This window comes from Macadamia integrifolia, chromosome 8 (genome assembly GCF_013358625.1).
Source record: "Macadamia integrifolia cultivar HAES 741 chromosome 8, SCU_Mint_v3, whole genome shotgun sequence".
NCBI classification, from domain to species: domain Eukaryota; kingdom Viridiplantae; phylum Streptophyta; class Magnoliopsida; order Proteales; family Proteaceae; genus Macadamia; species Macadamia integrifolia.
In genome coordinates, this window is record NC_056564.1 from 11057187 (window position 1) to 11065775 (window position 8589).

An 8589-nucleotide genomic window follows, 5' to 3' on the forward strand; every position below is an offset into this window, starting at 1 on the left:
TTTTTTTTTTTTTTTTTTAAAGTAAAATTTTCACTACCACAAGTTGAAGAACTGCAATCACTCAAAGGAATCTTGCCAACAACGGTCATCAGGAATCCAATTGGTCATTGTACCTGTTACGATGTGATTATTTCCTCAAAATTCCATCGTTATTATTGTAAGAATATTTAGGTTTAGTTTGAATATCAATAAATGAATAGGAAAAAAAAATCAAAGAAAATTTTGAATTTGAGGAGATAGGTAAACACATAATCAATCATTGCATTATAATGACAACTAAATAAATAAGCCTTAATAACAACATGCAATCAATAAGGGCTAAAAAAAAATAAAAAAAAGAAAAAACTAAAAAACTGATAACAGAATAATTGATTACAACTTTGTTTTAGAGCTTAACAAAATATTTCTTTATAATCCATGTTAATGCAGTAAATTAAGCTCAAGCATGATTGTGACAGCAGATCATAAAATTCAGATTTTCTTATGATTAAGACAATTTATGCTCGAAGAACTGAGTATCCAAGAATTCAATTTTGAGTATAATAATTAAATTATGGGAAAAGGGCCCAAACAATTGATTGAATACTTATAGATGTGTGAAGGAGATCATATTATTGTTGATTTGGAAGTAACTCTAATTCTTGATAAGCTACAAGAAATTCGTTTAAAATTGCATGATCATGTTCAATAGAGGTCAACTGCGCAGGTTGAATCTAACTTATCAAGATCATGAGTTAATACAAAGGAGAGGGAGGCACACATTCATGTGACTACATATCAAAAACATTGAAGGGTTTAAACACGTGGATATGGGAAACACATGCAAGTGTAGAAGAAAGAATTGTTGGGACGATCTATCTTTGCATAATAAATGAGATAATGTTACATTGTTTTTGCATTTTAGTTAGGACAAACTGAGACAATTAGAGATAAGTAAGCCAAATATTCAACATGTGTGCCTAAATTCATATCATATACTCCATTTACACCTAATGGATCATCAAGGTCTTCATTTTTTTTTTTTTTTTTTAACTAGCGATGGGTATCTAGGCCTTTGGCCTAACTAGTCTCACGGGTCCATACTGACCCCACCAAAAAGCAAGATATTATAAGTACTACCACATTTTGTGATGAAGTTGACCACTATAGTCACCACTGAAAAGAGAATCCATTTTTTAATGAGAAAATATAAAGTTAAAATGGCAATGTCAGGGGATATTGGTGTTTGTAGGCACATCACACATGTGAGGATATCATCCACCAATAGTAATGTTATTCAGCTTTTATGCCAAACATCATAATCATGCCTATGTACATGAAAGATTGTTAAGAAATTAAAATGATTTTGCTCTAGTGAAATCATGTAGGGGCCAATTTCACATGACATTTGCAGCTTTAGATGTTCTACAATCTAAATCATACCCAGCTACTAACAAGGATTGTAGCAAAGAAAATTTTACATAGTAAAGGTTGCACATATGCTTTAAAATTAATCTTGATTTACTTAAACTACAATTAAAGACGAAGTTAACATCCCTGCTTGGGGTGGGAAGTTGAGGTCCTCCACAAATGTCAAGAGCCCTGGCTCGTAACTTTTTTACTACATTAGAAAGTTGTTAGAATGCGGCATCTACTACCTTTGTGAATGAGTCGTCTGGCCATATTTTTCTAGATCATTCAGCTACTTATGGTAGTAATGATCACTGATAGTTACTTCATCCAACCTGTTGTCAATTTCTTATACTCTTTCTTGCATCCTCAATGTGTTTGAGTACACTTCACACATCTTTTCTTTCAGCTCTAATATGGATTCCTATTCGTCCAGATAAACTTGTATTGGCTCCCCAGATTCCTCATCACTTTCTGGATCTAATGTAGAATCATCTCCTCCCATGCAGAAGGAAGTCTGAATGCCACTTGTTGGATCAGCTATTAGGTCATCACCACAGATAGCACAGGCTGAGAAACATGTTTGGCGATCTAGTGAGTAATATTCCGACTCATCATCATTATCAATGTACCAAGTCCCTTGGTAGTCATCCCAGTCCAGATATTCATCATCCTCTTGAGAATCAGAATCATCTCTATCATTCTCATCCTCATTCTCGTCCTCATCGTCATCGTCATCATCCTCTTCTTCACTGATTTCCCCCTCACTTGGTTCTTCATCAGATTCCTCTTGACCATCAAATTCTCCTACATCCAAATGCTCATAGTACTCAGAGCCATAGATAAGGGACATGGTGGATTCAAACCACCATGCTCTTGAGGTATGGAATCATTTCATACACTACTAAATACTCTGACAATTGAGATAAAGACCCACATTTAAATTATAAAAGCTATGATCAAAGAAAGAGAAAGACACTGGAACTGAAAAATAATGTCTTATAACTAATGAAGGCTCTTTTTTTTTTGCTACCGCAAAGAGCTATCATTGGACATAATATCAAATTGATGTTGTTGAAAATTTATGCCTTAATATCAAAGCAGTAATTTATGCACTATACCCTATTATCAAAATATCAGAACAAACACAGACATGAGAGAGAGGGAGACAATGCTCATACCTATAGATATTAGAACAAGAGTTTCAAACTAATTTTTGGAATTTTGAAGAACCCTAAAGACAACGGTCACAGAGAGAAGTGCACAAAGACTTCGGGGAGAGGCCAAGTTTGGATTCATTAACTACAGCATCGTTTGAAGAATCATCTGAATAGGTCCCAGCCAAGTTCGCATATAGAGTTAGACTTTCTTCCAAGCTGTTGAAATTGAAATCATTTTTTGATTGGGTTATGTACACATAGGTTCTCTATGAGGAGAGACCATGTATGTGGACCGATCCTATGTATGTACAACTAAAGAAAAAATAAAGGAGGAGAAACCAAGAGAGGGAGAGATTTTTAAAACAAAAAGGAGAGAGAGAGAGAGAGAGAGAGAGAGAGAGAGAGAGAGAGAGAGAGTCCGTATGTGCAAACTATTGACACAGTGAAAATGTGTTGTATTACTTGACTCTCAATGGAGAGAATATTACATTATATGGAGGAGATGTGTTGCCCTAGTTTACTAGGGTTTGTACAATATATGGAAAGTATCCACGATAGGAAAGATTGGTGGAATATTATCCTACCAAAAGTATGCTACTACAATATAGTAAGAGTATAATGAGTTTCCCGAATGGGTAGATCACAATATACTTCATTACACCCCCTCAAGATGAAGATGGAGAGGATCAAATCTTCAGCTTGTCACGCATAAACTGGAACCGTGCAATGGGTAAGGCCTTGGTGATCACATCAGGCAGCTGTTCCTTTGTGGAGATAAACTGAACAGAAAGTTGTTTAGATGCAACCCTTTTACATACAAAATGATAGTCAATCATGACATGCTTCGTTCGTGCATGAAAAATAGGGTTTGCAGAGAAATAGGTGGCACCAATATTGTCACACCATAAAATGTGAGGGCCACTAATGGAGAGGCCGAGTTCTTTAAAAAGAGATTCTAACCAGATGAGCTCTGCCAATGTGTTAGTCAATGCCTTGTATTTCACCTCTATGGATGAGCGTGCAAATGTCCGTTGCTTATGGGACGTCCACGATATAAGATTAGGGCCTAGAAAAATGGCATAACCACCGGTGGAGCAGCGATCAATGGAGCTTCCTACACAATCAGCATCACTGAAGGCATGCAAAGAGGAAGAGGGGGAGCACTGGAGTAGAAGGTTATACGAGTGGTTGGCCTTGAGATAGCGCAAGATGCGCTTGACTAAACTCCAATTGTCCTCAGTAGGGGCATATATTGGCAAGCCCGATTAACCACAAAACTAACATCAAGTCTAGTGAGAGTGATGTACTACAATGCACCAACAATGGAACTATACTTAGTAGGCTCAGAGTAGAGATCACCCCCTGAAGCGGATGGCTTAGAGGACGTGGCCATGGGGGTTTGTGAAGGCTTACAATCCTCCATCCTAGAACACTTAAGTAAATCATCAATGTAGCATTCTTGAGAAAGGAGAAGACCAAGAGGATGTTGGAGAGTTGCAACACCAAGGAAGAAGTGTAGAGAACCGAGGTCCTTAATAGAGAACTCTGTAGCTAGGCGATGAAGGAGGGAGGTGACCTGCGAGGGAACACTGCTGGTAACATCCACATAAATTAATGTATATATATAGGTGTTGCCCCTGTGATAAATAAAAAGAGATGGGTCCGTGCGAGAAGCCTGAAAACCCAATTGAAGCAAGAACTGAGTTGGTTGCTAAAACTAGGCACGGGGTGCTTGTTTCAAACCATACAAGGACCTATGAAGACGGCACACATGATGTGGATGAGACTTGTCCTCGAAACCAAGAGGTTGAACTATGAAGACCTCTTCATCAAGAAGGCCATGGAGAAAGGCATTGTTGACATCTAATTGGCGAATTGACCAGCCTCTGAAGACTGCAATAGCTAAGATGGATCAGACTGTGGTAGGTTCGACCACTGGACTAAATGTCTCATTGTAGTCCAATCTTTTCTATTGATGAAACCCCTTTACAACAAGGCATGCCTTATACTATTCCAGGGAATCGTCAGCCTTCCTTTTGATTCTAAAAACCCACTTTCAACCAACCAGATTCATATGAGGGGAGCCATTACGGATGAGGGCAATAAACTTTGCTGCCATTGCATCATGCCATTCAGGAGATTTGGAGGCTTGAGAGTAACCGGTTGGTTCATTAGTGGAGGAAGAGGTAGCGGTGAGGGCATTGGGTCAAGGACGGAACTACATGTGATGGAGGCAAGTAGGTGGGGGTCAGGTTGAGGGAGAAGTTGGAGGCCAGTAGGGGGAGTGAGAGGGGACAATGAGGAAGGTAGGATAATGGGGTTTGTGGTCACATAGATGGAGGTTAAAGGACAAGTTTGATGGGCAGGGGAATTGGACAATGCGTGGTCTGGTGTGGGAATAGGAGAGGCGAGAGGAATAAGGGAGAGGACAAGTGGTGAGTGTGATTGAATGGGTGGCAGTATGCTAAAGGTGGTGGATGGAGGTGTGGGTCGTACGGGAGAGGAAGGAACGGTTGGGTTGGCAGGCGGTAAGGGAGTTACCCGAATGGGGGCAGAAGCCCAAAGAACAGAGTAGAAAGGAGTGAGAGTAGAAGGATCAGGAATGGTATGAGTGGAGAAAGGAAAAATGGTTTCATCAAAACGGACATGACGCGCAATTTATATGTGATTACTGGCCAAGTCAAGGTAGCGGTAGCTTGTGTGAGATGGACTGTAGCCAAGAAAAATGCATGGGGTGGAGCAGTAGTCCATTTTGTGATTGTTATATGGATGGAGGTAGGGGTAAAACTTGCATCCAAAGATGCGAATAAAGGAATAATCTGGAGGTTTATGGAAAATCCATTAAGGAAGTAACATGGTTAGAGACCCTAGAAGGCATGTGGTTAATGAGATAAACAGTAGTGTCAAAGGCAAAATGCCAGTATTGCTTAGGGACAGATACATGGGCAAGCAAGGAGGACAGATACATCTTTCAACAGATCCTTGTTGTTCATGGGTATGGGGACAAGAGATCCTGTGTTGAATCCCATGGGAAGAGAAAAAGGTAAGAAGTGAATGATATTCACCACCCCAGTCCATTTGGATGGACTTAAGCTTATGGGAGAAGTGACGTTCAACTAAGGCTTGAAAATTAAGAAAATTTTGAAATACTTCAGACTTTTGAACCATAGGATAAAACCATATAAATTTAGAAAAATCATCCACAAAAATTCAATATATTTATGTCCTTCAGGGGAGGGAGTGGCACAGGGGCCCCATACATCATTCTAAATCAAATCCAAGGGAAACAAACTAATTGAAAAAGTAGGACCTAAAGAAAGTTTACTGGCTTTGCCAAGTTGGCAGGCCTAACAAACTCAACCCAACCGTGTGGACTGACACAGGAGATTATTGTCACGCAACATAAGTCGAAGGAGACGCTCATGTGGATGCCCTAAATGATGATGCCAGCCATCAATCAATGTCCATTCAGCAATACTGATAGAAAGAGGGAGAGTGGCCAGAAGGGTGTAGAGACCATTGTTACTCGGTCCGGAGAGTAGAATCAACTTGGTTACCTGATCCTTGACAACAAAGTGAGAAGCATAGAATTCAAAAAAGACATTATTCTCATGTGCAAATTTTTGAACAGAAAGAAGAGGTATAGAGATAGAAGGAACAAAGAGAACATTAGAAAGACGAAAGGAGAGAGAAGGAGATGAAGAGGGGAGAGTAGTAGAACCAATATGAGTAATGGGAATACCCTTATCATTTACAACCTGAAGCTGATCTTGACTGGTGTAAGTGTCATAGGCTAAGAGGGAATGGAGGACAAGGGTGACATGGTGGGAGGCACTAGTATCAGGATACCAGGTCAGGGTATTAGTGGGCGGGCAGGATGGTGTTAGCAAGAGGGAAGGATTGGGATGGGCATAGTACGCAGAGGGAGGGTGAGATAGGGGCCGGTATTGTTGGGGGTAAGGGAATGGGTTGTTTTGAGGAGGTTGGGTAAAGGGATGATAGTAACAAGTGGTTGCAGCATGATTCGTTTGATGGCAAATGGTACAGAATAAGTTACTGCGGCCACGCCCATGACCCCTGCCACGCCCCGTCCGACCTCTGTTGGAGCATGGTCAGAGGAGGAACCGCACTCGCCAGAGGAGGGAGAGGACTGTCGAGTGGTATTGGCAGTAGGAGAAGAGGAAACCCCATCAGAAAGGCCAAGCTTGCAAAAAGCACGCATACTTTTATGATTCAGAAGGAGGCCATGGAGTTCCTTGTAAGTGGGAATGACAATCCTAGTGAGAAGGGAGGGAACGATCTCTTGCATGTCTTCCTTAAGACCACACAGGACATGAATGTTGAAATCCTGGGTGGTGAGGGGTTTATCTGGGGTATCCAGTTCATCAGTGATGGCCTTGGTGCGCTGAAGGAAGTCTGTGATGGATTCATCTACTTTTGGCGAAAATTCTAAAGGGTCAAGTGGAGAGACATCAACCGAGTGGAGAATGCTAAACCGGAGGTGTCCTGAAGGGTTGTCCAGATTTCATGGCTGGTCTCCTTATCAAGGACAACAGGGATGAAAGTCTTTGTGAGAGAGGAAACAATGAGACTCACAAGCTGAGAGTCATGCTAAGACCAGGTAGCTGTGGCAGTAACATCATCAGAACATGGGGTCATGCCATCAAGAAAGCGAAATAAATGTTGGCCTTTCAAGAATGGGACGAGTTGCTTTTTCTAGAGTAGGAAATTGGTAGGTGTGAGTTTAAGGGAAAGGAAGTGATGAGGAGAGGAGAGAGAGGGAAGCGGTGTTGGTGTGGCCACTGCTGTAGTGGTGGCGGCAAGGGGAAGATTGGGGTTGAGATCGGTAGCCATAGAAGAGAGGGCGCACAGAGAGAGAGGCGATGGGGGCAAGGGAGGAGGGCTCGTGGGAGCAGGGAACCCAAGAAAAGAGAAGAAAAAAAAAAAGAAAGAAAGGAACCCTTAGGCTCTTTATACCATATTGATAGTATCACACCCCGTTCACACAGAACCGGGCCAGTGACCGAGTTAACACCGGTTAACCCAAACCTGCCAAGATCATCTGATACAGTATTCCACCACAGCATACACACAACTAAGAAGGTGCTCATCAGTTCATCGAAAGACTTGGTTTACCTATGAATATTCCCATAATACTTGATACCCAAATTGTAATACAATATTTAAGTACATGTGGGCTCGAAGGCATTATATTTACACAATAAGAGTACAATTCACATATCAAGTATACAAAAGGAATCATCAAAAATCAAAGTCAGCTCAGCTCGGTATTAGAAGTAGGGCTCAGCTCAGTATCAAAAGGTAGAGCTCAGCTCGGTATCAGAACAAGGCTCAGCTCGGTATCAGGAGGTAGAGCTCAGCTCAGCATCAAAACTACGGTCCCTCAGCACAACTCTCGCACGAGCATTCAGTGCCGTGTTCTAACTCCTTAGGGGCCCATCAATCCTCTTCAGGGAACTCAACTGTGAGACCCGGCCCGTGCTCTTCAGATGGATGACCTGCAAAATCATCTAAAGGAGGTGCACACGTGGGATGAGCTCACTAGCTCAGCAAGTGGAAAGATGGACCACATAGCAATCCACACAATAATTCACAACCATATGCACTATATGCTATATAATACATTTTTAATCACATCCACCTAAGCAACATTACTAAGTCTTTCGTTTAGTGCTACTACAACCACAGTGCGCGTATACTCCGGGTACGAGCCGCGAACTCCATCCCGCGATACACCCATAGGGTTGTCGGAGAAGGCCCACCGTGAGTACTCAGAAAAATAAAACATGCTGACCACCGGATCTCAACATAAAGTAAATGACTAAAAATTAAAGGTGCTGACTCCAGCAATTTAAAAGCAGTACAATTGGCCCTCTTGAATATACCACTGGGGTTACCGACTGTCCTAATGACCAGCCGGGCGTAATGTCTAACCGCCACAGTGACCCGACAACCGCGACCACTGCTTCCCCCCAAATGGTAACCCAACACCTTAACCCTTGTTGGGAAGGGTCATAGC